At 38.5% G+C, this 16,872-nt stretch overlaps 1 protein-coding gene across 5 annotated transcripts in view; it reads right to left on the bottom strand.

Moving 5' to 3' along the window:
* The window catches only part of ROBO1 (roundabout guidance receptor 1), a 650,768-nt gene that overhangs the window by 367,446 nt on the left and 266,450 nt on the right, over nt 1–16,872 (bottom strand). The gene's annotated exons all lie outside the window — the stretch shown is intronic.

Below are 16,872 nucleotides of genomic sequence, written 5' to 3'. Positions count from 1 at the left end.
ATTGCTGGCCACTGTGAACTGAACCATGTCTTCATAAAAATTGAGAATTCATTTGTAACTCTATGGGTTAGAATAATCAATATAAAAGGGACCATGGCTTTTAGTAATGTGCATACAGCATTTTAGTATGGAATAATTCAAGACAGCACTTGGCAAAGATCAACGGGCCCGATCTAACTAAATTTACCCATGCCAAAGGGGGTCTTTGATGAGATTTGTTTCCCGTGTAATCAACTTTGCCAAAATAATGCTGCATCTCCTGGCATTTCATACAAATCATAGTGTTTTCCTAGAGATATAATACATTATATCCCTGTATTCTGCTTCTAGTTTTTAAGCTTCTTGAAAAAGAAGAGAAAGTCACAATAATTTTGTTGAGAAATTCTTGTATTCTTATTTTTAAGTGACAGCTAATAATACAATCCCTTCAATACTCCACTTACTGGAATACAATGAAAATCTCTAGGGAGGTCATTTAAGAAAATGAATGATATAAAGCTACCACATAAAATTCAGAGTATCTTGAATGTGGTTTGGTTTTTGGGTTTTTTTTGAAAGAGCTTTTTGATATATGTAGGGTGTTACAGTAAAATCTCTTTAGTGAATTAGAATTTTCCATCATATCACACTGAGAGTAATACAATGTGAAACAAAAAAGTATTATGCCTGATTTGGTAGTCAAGAGGATTTTCTGTCTATAAATCAGAAACTGACTGAGCACAACACATACACCACGTACCTTTGGGGAACATAATGCTGTTAAATGTAGTTCAAGTGTAGTGGTGCAGTTAATTTTACTATTTTAATATTATATTCCCAGGCTTTTATTAAATGATCACTCTTTAAGGAAATTTCATTGTTTCACATCCCTTCTCATTCTTGCCTTCTTGTACATGAAAGGACACAATGCAAATCAAAACAAATTCAGAATGACACAAAGTCTGTGCAGGAAGGTACAGCTTACTACTTTTGTGTTGTGGGGTTGGGGTTTTTTTTAGGGTTTTTTTGGGGGGGGGTTCTTATTTGAATACTGTGGATTTAACTGTTTAGTTTCTCTGCTGATTCTTTCTTATGCCAAAGGAAATTAAATCAAAGTACATTTAAAATTGGAATGTGAGTTGAACATAGGCACTTTGAATTAGAAAGAACACACACAGGAAATAATTTTCAGGTGATGTAAGTACTGAAGGCATGCTGGGCTGATATTTTTGCACCTCTAGGTTTTGATGAAAGACCTCTCAGCACTAAAGCACTGAAGGACTAGCTTCAGTGGGATTATTTTAAAGAACAGTTATGTGGTAGGTCTGCTTGTGGTATTTAAAATGAAGACCAATCAATACTTAACATTTTATATACAAAATTATGTTAATTCAATACATTTACTGTTGTTCCATGTACGTTATTAATTTTGATAAACAGCAATTAGTCCTTTCACTTAACAATCTCAATAATGAAATGTATAAAATGTTATTGTTTTAACATCATAGATAATATACTTTATTCAGTCTTTACTCAGATTATTCTTTGCATGCTCTTAATCAAGGAATACATTGTTTTGGAAAAGACGGTATGTTATTGTTTTCTTTAGTAGCTAATATTAATGTGATAGATCTAAAAGACTCCATTTTAAAGAAAAAGTATGAGCTGTGGAAGAATTTTTTTTTTTAATTAATGTCCCAGGAAAGTAGTGTTTGCTGTGCTAATGGCAGCATATTTTAGGTAAGTTTATTAATCTAATATCCTGCCAAATAAAGAAGAAAATTTGTGAAGAAAATAAAACAAGAATCTACTACTAGATGTGTGATAGAAACATCAGAGTAAGATATCATTTCTCAAAAGAAGGTAGTTTTTTCTGCTTCTCTGAAAAACTATTTAAATGAGGTCTCATTAGCCTTAGCCTCAGTGGTTGGTGCTTAAGGTGCACTGCTAGGCTTGCTAACCTTTTGATTAAATCCCTAGAGGTCTCTGACCTAGTTCTTCTGTGCTGACCACCTGAAATATGTTCAGATGCGTACTGCTGGTGAGGTGGTTTCTGAACCAGTATAATTAGTGAGCCTTAAGCTATTTAGAGCTTGAAAAGGCAAGAAACCATTGATATGGAAACTCACGCACTTGGTATCTCTTCAGATGAAATCAAGAGTCAGGACAACCCTGGGAGCATTTAATATACCTTGTAAATAAGACTGCTTTCCTATTTAACTCTTTTACAGGCTTCCCTAAAAAATATTGAACGTTATCAATAAAATAAATTTTCAAGAAAAGAATGGAGGCAGAGTTGGATGTTATAATAATGGCGCAAAGGAAGGACACGAGGAGTTGTAATTGTCAGTACTTTTTCAAGTGTAGTTATCTAACTGTTTGGAATAGAAGATGCTCGCATACTATTAAAATATTTGAGTTTCGGTAGTTTTTCTGTATATTGTAAAGAATTGGTCATCTCTGACTAAAAAAAAAAAAGTTCCTCGGGCCTTTGTTTTGAGCACTGTGCACTGAACCTTACAAATCATGCAGCTCAAGCTGTGGCTTGTCTATCAGTCCAATTTATAGAACTGTAGAATCAATAGCTTGGGTTGGAAGGGGCCTTAAAGACCACCTAGTTCCAATCCCCCTGGCATGGGCAGGGACACCTTCCACCAGACCAGGTTGCTCAAAGCCCCATCCAGCCTGGCCTGGAACACTGCCAGGGAGGGGGCATCCACAGTTTCCCTGGGCAACCTGTTTGTTACAGGGCTTAATTCTAAATACTAAAGTTCTTAATACTAAAATTCTAAATACTAAGTTCTTAATACTAAAACAAATAGTGACTCAGTGGCAGCCACTGTCTAGGAGCTCTCACTTCAGCTGAGACCAGCTGCTCCCTTTATCTGCTGCAGTATATTGTCTGCACGTCCTCTTCGCTCTGTTGTACCTGCTCCCAACAGAATTGCTTCTGAATCTGGGTTTGATGAGTAAAGCCAGGGAAAGTGCAGAAGGGAAAACTGAAGAATGGGGATGAGAGATGGTGGGGACCTTGGGGGAAGGCCAGAAGAAGTGGGTGCCATACAGCCCAATGGCAGGAAAAGCAAGAGGGTAAGTGCGGCATGCTGCTAGTCCTCCTGCATTACTTTACATTGGACAAAGACCCTTTATTGAGAGCAAGAGTACAGGCCCAGGACTTATGGACTTATCTGCAGCATTTCTGGGTCTCTACCCCAAAACACAGAGTCTCTCATCTTAGTGCCTCTGGTGTGGCATATGTGTTAGCAGGTGATGGAGGAGAAGGAAACAAGCCTAGTGCTGTATCAGCCCATTACTCCTTCCCAGCTCTTCTGCTCTATGTACAGAAGGACATGTAGAGAAGAATTCTTCTATGACCAGAGTAGTACACATAGTTTGGGGGCACAGGAGAATATGAAAATTATGTCCCTTTATGCCTCAGGGCGAAAGTTGAGGATAGGCAGTAATCTAGCCTATTGGCTAAGAAATTCTTTAACCAAGAAAGGTGTTCTGTGTTGTTTTTAAAGTGTTATTTTTAACTGCAGTTAAAAGTATTTTTTAAATAATGTTATTATTTACATATAACTGCAGTGCTATTTTTAAAGAAACACACATCAATACCTGTAAATCAGAAAACTGCATACAATACGTGTCATGACTCTCAGTAGCTCATAACTAACTCTTTAACTGAACTTCTACTTGAGTACAGAAAGGTACAGGAAACATTCAGACTGTTCCAGTCCTCCTCATTTTCTTCCCCAGACTCTCACTTTCCTTCTCTCCATACTGTTTTCTTCCTTGCCTGCTTGTAGTGGCACTAAGAAGCCAAGCTCACTGACTCAGCAGGAAATACTGTTTAAATAATTTCTAAGGAGTCCTTTTGCAGGGAAAAGGCAGACTAACCACTTAGGCCCTTGTAAATCTCCACTGTTGCTCCATTAGAATAGAAGAAAGAAGAGGCCAGTGGGTATTTGCAGTGCTTTACCCACTGACTTCTACGTAACACTTACGGAAAAACAATCCACTCATATGGCATACTCCACTTTATTCCAAATTGCAGGTTATTTCACAAGAGAGGCTCATTGTAATCCAAGTCCCAGACCTGACTATATACTCTGTGTGCATATGTTGGAATCAGCTGGTTTAAGAAGAATCCAGAATATTTTTATTCCACGGATCTCATCTAGTGAAAACGATAAACAAACCCCACTGATTCTGAGATAATGAAAAGCAAATTCAGAAGAGGCTTTTATCTATTTACTTAAAAAAAAATTCTTTCAAGAGAAAGACTTCAAACTTAACTTCAACCATACTGATAAATGACAGATTTTAAATCCACTTTTTCTATTATTTGCATGCCCTAACATTGTCCTGAAAGTATGTTCTTTACCCCTATTGGAAAAGAGAAACAAATAAGCAAGCAAAAAATATAATTAAGAAATGCTCCATACCTCACAAGACTGGACTTTGCTCTCTTGGCAGAAGAAAGAAGGAAACCACATTTCAAATACTGCTAGAGGACTTGGCTTCCTATGTTGTTCTACTTAGATTCATACCCTTAACTCAGTTTTTAGTCATTTTTTGAAATCTTCCCATGAATAGGCTCCATGGCTTGCTGAAGTAAATGGACTGTAGTTGGATGGACATTGGATCAGTCTTACCATGAACAGATGTGTTATGGCTAGAGGGAAATTAATACAGGCAGCAAAAGGTCGCAGTGAATTGTAATTTCTCACTATATTCAGTTCAAGCTGTGTCCTGATGGACACGCACTTTCTAACACTGTTCTACCCTGCCAGCGCCAGTGCAGATCCTATCGCAGGGACACAGTTTTAGGAATGCTAACTCAGCCTTTTCAAACTGCATCACTTTGATACACTTGTCTGCCTAAATACAGCCGTCCTGCTTTGATCAGGCTGCCAAAATAAATGTGTCATGATGCTTTTTCTTTACCTCACTTCAGCTTCTGAACAGTAGAATTTAAGAGCATCTGCAGCTACAAAAAGACCTTAACCTTAATACAAGGACATTTGCCAACCAAAGTAGTTGAAAACTCATAAAGGTGCCATCTGGGTATTACAAAGGAATTAATTATTCAGATTTTAAAACTTGCTGCATCCACTCTTCAGAGAACTTTTATAGACCTATTAAGAAAGAGATCTCACCAAGTATATTCTTTCTAGGTATTATGTTCACAGTCACGTGGGTTAAAAAAAAATAAAAAACACTTATCCTTTCTATTCTGTTCTCCTGTGAGTCCCTACTTTCTTGATATTTGTAGCTGTTTTGCTTTGGATTGATATTCAGTATGTCGGCAAGTACAGAAACACAGAGAGAAGCTAGACCGACATATTTGCATGTATACACATGAATAAGCTTATAATAAACTTATATTGAATCTATTTATAAATTAATTAGTTCATAAAGCCCTTAAACTATAGAAGTATATTCTAACATATTTGTATGGCAAAAGCACATTCCTGTCCATAAAAACAGGGCTCTACAACTCTAGGCTGTGCTCCTGGAAGGAAGAGCAAACAACTCCTAACCTCTGTGGAGTTTTCTTTTTCTGGAAAGATAAAACCTCTGCATTCTGGAGTTTAAGGGCAGCCAAATAATCTTGCTGTTCATCACATCTTATAAGTATTCATTTTTCAAGCATAATTTTTAAGCCAAGAAAATAGTTAGCTACAGGTAGGTTAAGATCAACAAATGTGGGTGGGTTTTTTTGTCAAAGTTCTTACTTTACAGAATCACAGACTGGTTGAGATTGGAAGGGACCTCTGGAGGTCATCTTGTCCAGTCCCCCTGCTCAAGCAGGGCCACCTAGAGCCTGGTGCCCAGGACTGTGTCCAGGTGTCTTTTGAATATCTCCAAGAATGGAGACTCCGTGACTTCTCTGGGCAACCTGTGCCAGTGCTCAGCCATCCCCACAGTGATACAGTGTTTGCTGATGTTCAGAGGGAACCTCCTGTGTTTCAGTTTGTGCCCATTGCCACTGGGTGCCACTGAAAAGAGCCTGGCTCCATCCTCTTTGCATCCAGGTATTTATACACATTGATAAGATCTCCACATGTTACTACAAAATTGAGTGCACTGTTAGCTCAATGTCTATTCTTAATAAGCTAAAAATGGCATACTGTGCTGATGCACTGGAGATAAAGCTAGATTATGGCTGCCCAACTGTTAGCAATGTGTTAAAACTAATCTCACTTGTAGGAAAAATGCACACCTACTTTACCTAAACAAACATTCCCTCTGCAAGTCCTTCCCTTCATTATGAAATCTTTCCTTTGGGATGATTATGCTGTTTACCTGGCTTGTATTCCCTTATAAGATCTTGAATTTTGAAGAATTTCCATCAGGGGCTCTCTGGAATCAAAACATTGTCCTTATGCAGAATTTTATTTTTTTCCTCCAAATCTTCAAAACATTCTTGCAAGTCCCCAAAACGTAGGAGGGGAAGTCAAATGTTGATTGCAGTTTCTATTTCAAAATTACTATTATTTTCTTTAGAGAAGGTTTATTTAATTTCTTGTTGCATACTATCCGATTGTTTTAGTTATGTTATGGATGCATTTTTTTTAAATTCTTAATAAACCCAGAAGTAGAAGTAGTTATGTTTATGCATATAAATTTTGCACAAAAATCCAGTTATGCCTTGGGTGATATTGTATGCTCAAGATCTGAAAATCATGCTGTCAACAACTGTGTGCATATTATAGAACAATATTCACACTATTCCCACAAATTCCTACCTATCTTTTTCAAATAAGTTTTCTTTCTATTTTATCTATTTAATAATGGTCTGGAAGGTATAATTTAACAGCTACAATTTTGGAGGAAAAGATCACCCCTAAGCCATTTTCAGCCTCCTGTGATGTGCTTAATGTTCAATAAAAATGGTCTCTAACCTCTATATAATACTTGAACATCGCACAGTTATTTTTTCCAGAGAAACAAGCACCTTCCTCGCCCACCATACTATTATGCTAAATTTGTCATTTGAGGTTTTGTAAGAAATCCAGAACACTAACTTTGTAGTGACTAGTTCAGGAAGTTCATGATCCTTTCACATTCTTTTTCCTTTCTCTTGTGCTTTCTGTCAAAGTTTACCATTTCTATTGGTGCGAAGACTACAATATTATCCATTTATTTAAGCAAAAAAATAAAGAAAAATAATCTACATATGAAATGATGAAAGGCGTCAGTACACATCGGAGTACAAGTAAACAAACTTTGCTCTCCAAAAGTTTAAATCTACAGAAAGGCAATTTGGTTTCTCTCACACAATACTTACTCCTAACAGAAAGAGCAAAATCTTCTGTTTGGGTTTGCACTAATCTAGAAACAAGATAGAGAACCGTATTCTGCTAAAGATTAGATAGAAATAAATACAGAACTTAGTTTTTCAGTGGTTTTTGAACGGGTGAGTTATGAGTGTTGGAGTGGGCTGGTTACTCCATTCCGAGTTTAGCCAAACTGCCACCCTTCTTTTCCTGTTGTATATTCAGAAATTAAACACGAAATTAACACCAAACAAGCAAACAAACAAAAAAAACCAAAAAAACAAAAAACCAACAACCAACCAACCAAAACCAATCAGGAGAATGAAGCAACCGGAGTTTATTACCTCACAAGAACCATCTAATGGGAATAAAAGGAAGAGTCTAAGAAGAGGCAGAGAATCTAGTCACAAAGGTAGTGCCGGTTTGGAAGGGATTATTTCATAATATTCATTGTTTGGGGGGGGGGGGGGAAAGGTTCTGCCTGTACTTAGAAGTCCAAAATAATTTAGGATTTTCTCAATAAAGAAACCAACAGTAAATTTTAGTAGTGATTTTTCACTGCCTTTTAGGAAGTATCAGACTTAGAAACACTATAAATAAAGTATTGTCCAGTAAATTGTAAATGTTGCCACAGAAAAATGTCTCCTTTCTTCAACAAGGGTCAGTGAAAATCAATACATTTCCTTCTAAAAAGCACTCCACAATGTTTTAACGCTTGTAGGTGATGGTTCAACTTGTTACGGTTTACGGATAAGGAACATAAAAGAATCACACACTCACAACACATCCAAAGCACTGGAATGAAAGTACTGGTCATACTTCCAGAAGGATCTGACAAAAATAACTCCGCGCCTTCCGAGAGATGTTGATTTTTATTTTCTTATTCAGTGTTGATGTATCAAGCGGTGATGCTAGGACAAGAGTTGTGATTATAAACAGTGCTAAAAGGAGAGATCAATTTTTATGGGAAATCCTAATTTGGTAGATTCTTTAGATTTTTCAGCTCCCCATGTATTGGGTTCAACACTGTCTCCCATAATATTCATGTATCCAAGCAGTGACATTATGGTCTGAGTGGGTGAGCCATCCGATGAGTCAAAACTCGATGATTCATCATCTCAGAAGATAATGGTTGTTGGGCTGCAGCCTACCTTGAGGACAGTAACAAGAGGGACCACCAGGTCTGTCCTGGGACCTGGCCTGCTTAAGATCTTTGGCAGTGCCCTGGAGGCAGTGAGGGAGGGCACGCTCCTCACGTTTGCAGGAAAAAGCAAATGGGGGAACCAGCCCACGTGCCCAACAGCAGGGTTGCCACTTGGAAAGAGTCAGGCTGGTGGGGAGGGCCACAGGAACCTGCAAGGAATTTAACAAAGGCAAATGCAAGTCCTGCTGTGGGACCACCTTCGCAGTGGTCCAAGCAGGGTGAGACACAACATGCCTAAGTCAAAACAAAAGGGGTTCAGACCGAATATATGGAGAAGTTTTTTCCCTATGGGCAGTGGAGTGGGCTGCCCAGCGAGGCTGTGCCAGCTCCATCCTTGGAAGTTTTCAAGACCTGACTGGATCAAGCCCTGGGCAGCCTGGTCTGACCTCAGAGCCGACCCTGCCTGCACAGGAGGTTGGAGTAGAGACCTCCAATGGTTGCTTCCAACCTGAATTGTCCTGTAAATCTGTGATCCTGAATTATCCTGTAAATCCATGATCCTATATAGTCCTTATGACAAAATACCAAAAATGCTAATATCTGAATTACAAGAAATTACCTTTCAACATTTTTATTTTCCTGTAACACTTTAGAAAGTGCATTATTTTAGACCAAAAAAAATATGTTGTCATCTATACAGTGCATTGCACTGCTATGCATTTAATGAGATGTGCATTATTTACTTCCTACTTCTTTAAATAAAACAAATTTCCTGGCTAAAACAAAAGACTAACTTGCCTGATTAGGAGTGATCTCCTCTTGCATTTCTCACCCTGTGATAGCTCATACTCTTTTGACCTACCGGCAGAAATTTGCACTTCTGAACATCTTCACAAATTGCTTCGTATCCTTAATTCACTGAACTGACAGCAGTGTCTAAGCGTAATTTTCTCTGTCTTTACTCTTGCTAGGAGGCCCTCAGCAGAAAGCCCCTCGTCAAACTCCAGGGGTTCCTGTCTGTGACAGTCCAAACAGAAAAGAGAAAGTATAATACTCTGTGGACGCCTTTTGTTTTGATTTCACTTGCCTTATGATTAATTAGGAACACACAAACTCAAGATTAAAATGCTTATCCTGGGGAATCAAATCTAGCATGCACAGCTTATCGCAAAATTAAAATATTTGGAAAGGAGATTTCAAACTTCTGTCTGAAAACTGCTCTAGAATCTGCTGCTTTAAAACATCTTAATTTTCTATCCTAAATTAACTAGGCTCCATTTTATGCCTGCTTATTCTTTTGTCAAGAAGAAATGTGTAAGTGAAAGCTTAGAATCACCCAAGGTAAGAGTTCACATTTTGAGCACTGTTTGAAGATAGGCTATTTACCAATAACCGGATTTCTTCAGGTTGTAGAGTTTATATGCTCTGTAGCTATTTTTTTCTCTTAAGAACATAATGCTGGCAAGAAATGCCAACCACATCCCCCTTTCACTAAGGCCTCTGTCAAAATAAACTTTCTATTCCCTGATTATTTAAATAGCCCTTTCATGCACCTTCTCTAGCTCAAATTTATCTTCCTGAGATATGGGTATTTAGAACAATCCTTAGTATCTCAGCTATATAGGGTCATATACTGATATTAATGTCACTATTAGACAAATTCTTCACACAATGTTTTGGGGTTTCTTTGGGGGTGGCTGGGGGGTGGGGAGCGGCTGTCATTTAAAATTGGTCTGATGGCTACCAGAAAACTCACTAACAGGTTGAGAAGCATGGGATGTTGCCGTTGCTTCCCATTTTAATCAAAGCTCTGCCCTGAAATAACTGGAGGAGGAGATTTTCTTTAAAATTTTTCATAAAAACTGGCAAAGCATGATTTATATCAGTGGGAGTATTTGTGCTCCAATATTGCTAATATATGTTTTAATAAAATTATTATTGCCCAAACATCACTATCATTGACAGAGAAGTCTATCGATTGGTGTTATATTTAAATCTATATTTTAATACATATTAAAAAAAAAAAAAAAAAGCCTCAGTATCTGTTTCAGAAGAATGCTTGCAAAGAGAAGCACAAAACTGAAAAGACCTCTCTGGCAGTTTAGATTGACATAGGGAACAGAGAGATTGCTGATGGACAAGAGCAGGGGATTTTTTTTTTCTTCCTTTCTTTCTTCTTTTTTAAATAACCATAACAGTATCCATCTGTTCCTGGATTTAGAGTGCAGATGTACTCTGAGAAGTAACTTTGTAAAATCCGTATCATGGGGCTCTGTGTTCATTCTCCCAGTGACTCAAGAGCACACTTGCTCAGTTGGCAAGTTTTAAAAAAGAGAAAGACTACGAAAAAGGTCTTAACTGCTAGCTTTGCATACATCCTGCGGTGTAAAAGTCAAGCAGAAGTCTACTGTGCATTACTGCTAGCAATAAGGGTTCACTAACTGCAAGTAAATTAACATTGCTGCGGTTTAATCTAGTGATTCATTCGACTCTGTCAGATGTCTATTCGTTCTGCAGTGCAAACGAGTGTTTGTTTTTCTCTTCAGGTTTCTGCCATGATGAACTCAGTGCAATATGAGAAATGCCAATAGCTTACTTGGAATACTTGTACAGAAACAAGACCTTTGCTTTGTTCAGACAGTGCTACCTACCTGCCTCACACCTGAAATTACAGCTGCCTCCCAGCCCAAAATACCCAAACTCTGCAACATACATGTTCATGCACCAATTTTTCCACCCCATTAGCCAAACACTGCTTACTTTTTAGCGTGGGGTGGTTTGTTTGTTTGTTTTTTTTTTTCCCCAATATTACTTATTCTTTCAACTAAACTTTAAAGATGATAATCTAGAAGGAATTTCAAATCAAATAGCAACTATCTCTTTACAACATTCTTACTTGTCATTGTGTTGCGTATCGTAGCTTTTTCTTCTCTCACCCCTTTCTCTCAGTCACAAAATCTGTATATGCATTTACTACCTCTACTAATCTGTTACAATAGAAATGGCTGAAAAATACTCCATTTCTCATTAAGTATTACTGTAAATTTCCACCTTTGATGTCATAGAAGTCTTAGAAGTGTTTCTTGAATGGATAACTAGTGTAAAGTTACTGGAATAGAAAAAGAAATATCTTAGAGGTGGTCGTGCAATGAAGAGAGATTTCCCCCTTGAAATGCTCACCAAGGGCAATCCGTCCTGTTGGACACTGGACAAGCAGCGATCCACTACAAACAACTCCTCTAATCACATAACAATATAGTAATGAAAAATAAAGGTAGTGTGAGAAGAAGGGATGGGATCCTTTGTCTTACCACAGAACACTATCACAATGTTTTTGTGATTAAAATCAGGGAGGGAAAAATAAAACACTAACTTTGGGTCACACATGGGAACCACCAGATTTCTCTGCATACTGGAAGAGTCTTTAGAGAAAACTGTGAATAAAAAAGTTTATTTGGAAAGATTCCTTTCAAAAGTCATGAATCTACTTAATGAGGAGTGGTGATCCTTGTCTGCAAATGTTTGACTATATAGCGTTAATTTAACAAGCCATCATTCTGGTCTCCGTAACACAAGCAATACGCTGTGATCTGTTAAATGATCCCCGATATTTGTGTCACAGTTGATTTAACAGGAAATGTGCTACTTCCTGGAATATCATTCAGCGCGCACACTTCGATAGCACAGCACAATGCAATCTCAGAGATTACTCTGCAGCCATTGATTATGCGGAAAATAACTGAGGCTCATACCTGGTGCTTACTGCCCTTGCACTATTTTGGGGAGGAAAACAGAAGCTCATGAGCTAAGAGTGAATGGGTACTTTACTAATTAGGCTGGCAAACTACATGGGAAATCTGATTTGGAAATACTGCTTTACTCTTTTCTTGAAAATCAGCTCTAACAAGGAAGAATTAAACAGAAAAATATGTTTAGTCATTTTAGTCAGGACAGCTTTATCCTATGCTCTTATTCAGGTTTCCTCACTCCCTGCTCCCTGTTGCAGGGTTCTGGCTCTCAAAGCTCCTCAGGAACCGAAGGACATCATTCAGCACATCACACACCCCATCTGACCATTAATCACAAGCTCTTCTCTTGGAAATCCTGATGTTATTTAAGGCCCTTCCTTCTATGAGTTTTTATTCCAAATTCTCCATCTCTTGAGTTCCTCCAGTATCTTATTTGGATGATTTTCCATATTTCTCCTCTGATACACAGTGGGAACTCTCCTTGATCTCTTTCCTTGCTTCCTTTCTTTTCTGTTTGTCCCTGTACTTATGTCCAGGACTTCAATGAAAAAAACACAAAAAAAATCCCCAAAAAACAATGGGCAACTTAAGGGTTTCTTTCCACTGTAAAATAACTGTTCATACAATAGTCTTTGCCAGACATGTCTGCAGTCTAAACCTGATCAAGATCTGGATTCCTACTTGCACCTTCCATTCCCCTGCCTTCCTCTGATGACCAGAAAAGATTTCATTATATTCTCTGGTGCACACTCCTATCACCTGCTTCTCCTTTCAGAACCTAGATCAAAACTGTTGGAGCGGTGGAATTACTGGCAATTGGTTTTGGGTATCTACATCACTGCTAGTCACCTGAAGTTCCTTTAAAGTCTGTAGGAAGAGAAACCGGCAGAGTTATAAAGCATTTCAGAAAACTACTTTGGATGTCTTCCTTAGGGCAAATTAAATAAAACACAAAGCATCTAAATCATATGCTTTTACCCTCTTGAATGTCACTGTGATCTGGCCTGTTCTTTATGCACATAGTTAAAATAGTAATTTAGATTTTTACTATTACACGTCTTAACTATGCAATTATTTTCCAATCTGGTCTTGACAGAGTAGAATTGGTCTTTTGTGAAGATGCAGACAAGGTGACAAGGTAATCTTGTTGGCTCATTTCTTTAAACTGACAGTTACAAGTAAATTTTTTTGTTATTTTTTTACCCTAAATCCTCTGCTGAATCAAGCCAGGTATGTCTGGCATCTTTAATACGATTCCTATTTGGTCACATCAGCTTTTAGATGTTTTTTAATTCTTAGCATTTTTCTCATATCAAATATGCAAAAGAAAAACCTATAAACTCCTTCACTCTAACATCATTGTCGTGCATATGGAACAATCCTCAGTGACTGAAATTCTTATCCTGATTTGTTATTATTCAACCCCTATTTATTTACATTACAAATGTTTTCCAAAAGTGATCGTCTTTAATATAGATGTGTATACAGTCTCTCCATTTGAGTCTACAGTTAAAAACTACTAATTAAAAAACCTGGTGATCTATAAAAAGTGCAAAAATCTATTGGATACCACATTGCTACATTGATTAGGGAAATAAAAAGCCTAGGGTTTGGTCCTGTAACATACTAAGAATCAGGAAAAGTCAAATACAAGTTCATCATCGGTCTTGAAATTTACCAAGAACTTTAATCATTATCTGAAAGAACTTGGGTCAGCAACTCCTCTTCCCTGCCTGAAAGCGACGTGCTTCCTGTTTGGTACAAGGTTACTTCTCAAGGCAAGTGCTCACATCCACAGCGGAGCCAGAACCTAACGCGATAGCCAAAAATCTCCTAATTTAAAGCAGACTTTAGGAGAACACACTGAAACACTCTCTAGGAGTCAGGCACCTCCACTTAAGAACAGTATGAAACGGCTGCATATATTCATCCTGAAAAACATATACAGAAAGAAAAAGATGTAGGAAGAAATCATAATCTTTAACCCTGAAACGTCCCATAGTAGCAAATGCTTTGCTTATTTACCTCGCAGCTAAACTTACATGCAACTAGGAAGACGTGCCCTACAGATCTATCACTGCTCTTAGTATGAGTAAAAATGTACGATCCTACTGTATGCCAGCAGTTATTAGCTTGTTTGGGTTTTGTCCATTCAGACACCACCTGAAGATAAATACAGGATTAGAGAATAAATTGCTGAGGTTTTTTGCCCATGGGTCCAGACATCCTGGACTTAGCTGAATGATTTTGGAAACGAAACAGAGAATTATCAGCACAAGCAAGCTTCTGGAATGGTTTTCCTTTTGGAGAATGGAATTCCATAGGTAAGAGAGAACAAAAAATGATCTAAGAATACTTTTGTAAAATCCAGGAACTCCATATTAGGCTCACATAAATGAGCCCATAAATTAGAAAAAAAAACCCTGTAACTTTACGTATAAGATTGTATTACAGTTAATGTTGTTCTTAATAATCTTTACTGATTATTACAGAAACCTCTTGGAGTAATTTTATTAAATACCTTAGGGCTTCTCTATAGAAATCAAGGTATACACACATAGTGCTACTCATTACTATTACATTGTGGTGAAGAAATACTGGATCATTAAATCTTTAAACATGAAAAACCTTGTTCTTTATTCAGTGCTCTTTCAAATAAGAGGCATAAAAACTCCAATTAAACAAAACTGGCCATCCTCTCGGGTTTCATATTTGGTCAGCTTGTGTTTGCTTCTAACTTGATCCTGACTCTTGTGCTTGTTTGGAAAATGCCTATTAAAACATGGCCTAGAGTTAAGATCCGGAGCCTCGGGGGAACTACTAGACCAGGGTTTGATGTTGTCAGCCTTCCCCATGACCCCATTAGTCTCTGAGAGGCAGGTTAAACCGCTGCAATGCCCTGCAGAGACATGGCACCCAGGTGCAGGTGCACACCTTGGTTTGGGCGAAGGATCCCTGTGGATGGGCAGGTGCAGAAGGGTCTGTGCTCTGCTCAGGAAGCAATCCCATGTCCCCACACTCAGAGGGGACCTACTCTTTTAAACACCACCGTGTATGCCTTAAATACTGCCCTGCAGGAGGGCGACAAAGTGCAGCACCACCTGCAGCCCTCGCACCCTCTGCCTGCCATCACCCACCTGGCACGCTTGCCATGCAAGTCTCCAGCCCCTCTTTGAAATATACCAGTAGGAAAAGTGATGGTGTATCCCCCTGAATTCCTATCCCTGCTACTCCTGTGGCTAAGGGAGCTTATGGAGAGCACATGCAGGGCCCCCTCTCCCACCTCCATAGGGAGATGTGAGGCTCTGGGCACAGAAATCCACCTGCTGAGCACCAGCCCCAGGCCAGGGAGGGGTGAGAAGCTGGAGGGGAACTGATTGCTCCTCTCTAGGTAAAAGCAAGCAACTTTATTATTAATAGAGTCTCACTCGTGGTCCCACGTAAATTAGTGGCTGCTTAAACACAAAACCCAGGGATCACCGTTTCCAGCCCCATTTTCTGAAAGCCCAAATCTAACTTCCAGTAACTCAAAAAGAAAGCATTATTTAAGCTATATTAATTTTCTTTTTTTCAATATGATGACCCCATATGCATCAGAGAGCACAGATGCGCCAAACTCGGGGCACGGGGGAGGTGGGGGGGGGGGGGGGGGGCATTTAGAAAAAAAATAGGAATAATCAGAATATAGAAAAGTTAATAACCACATGCAGTAAAGTTCATGCCATGGCTTTCTGAGAAGGCATCTATCTTCTTGACTGAGGGGAAATTTGTATTGCCTTGCTTTTTTACCTTTTTAGAAAAAAAGACTTTTAAAATGGAATAAAATTTTGTGTCAAGGTTTTTAACCACATGCAGGGATGTTTTGTGAGGCGTAGGCAACGAAAGCCATAATCATTGTCAGTGGTGTATAACAGACTTGAAGTTTTATGAATGGACAAGAAATTATGCCCTCTTTGTTATACCTGCCTATCCTCTTCTTCTATCCTATAAGACTGTTTTAGTTATGAATGTCTGATTCATACGCTTTTGTTAGGAACTTGACTATAAGCAATTTTACACAGTGTGAGCAGTAGTAGCACTAGTAACCCACCAATACAGTGTTCAAAGAACATCTTCCAGTTAAATGCCCAACTCCTCACTCCTTCCCTTCCCAAAAGTTGCTACCACCAGAAGAATTATTACTTACCTTCACAACCTAAAGTAATTTAGATCTAAGAGTCTGCCACTGTCCTGGACCACCCGTAGTTCATGAAACCCCTGAACTCGGGAACTCTGAAGCTGAGCCCGGGCTGCGGTCAGTAGCGTGTCTGGAGTGACTCCTGGAGCTGGGTATCGTCTCAGCACGCAGAGGAGTTACAGAAATGGGCTCCTCAGAGATCCCTGCTGCTACGTATCGTATGGTGCTGCTTATCTGTGGGTTTTCTTATTTGGCCTAGAGACATGTTTCTCTAGTTTATGCAATGCAGAGGTCAGTGAAATAGATTCTTCTCCAATCACGTTTTAGTTTGACTTGGACTTTTTTCCCTGCTGCAATATATTTTGGGTTTGTTTAGAACAGAAACAAAGCAAAAAACAATCCCAAATAAACACATTGAAAAATCCCTGTCTTTGGTCTTTGGAAAAATTTCTCTTGGATGATACATTGCCTCATGCACTAACATACACAGTTTGAAGGAGAATAATGGGTGCATTGTTTCAAGAACAGAAAATTACT

The sequence above is a fragment of the Falco peregrinus genome, chromosome 4 (genome assembly GCF_023634155.1).
Source record: "Falco peregrinus isolate bFalPer1 chromosome 4, bFalPer1.pri, whole genome shotgun sequence".
NCBI lineage: Eukaryota > Metazoa > Chordata > Aves > Falconiformes > Falconidae > Falco > Falco peregrinus.
Note: the sequence above shows the minus strand (reverse complement) of the source record. Positions and strands in the feature narration are given on the sequence as shown.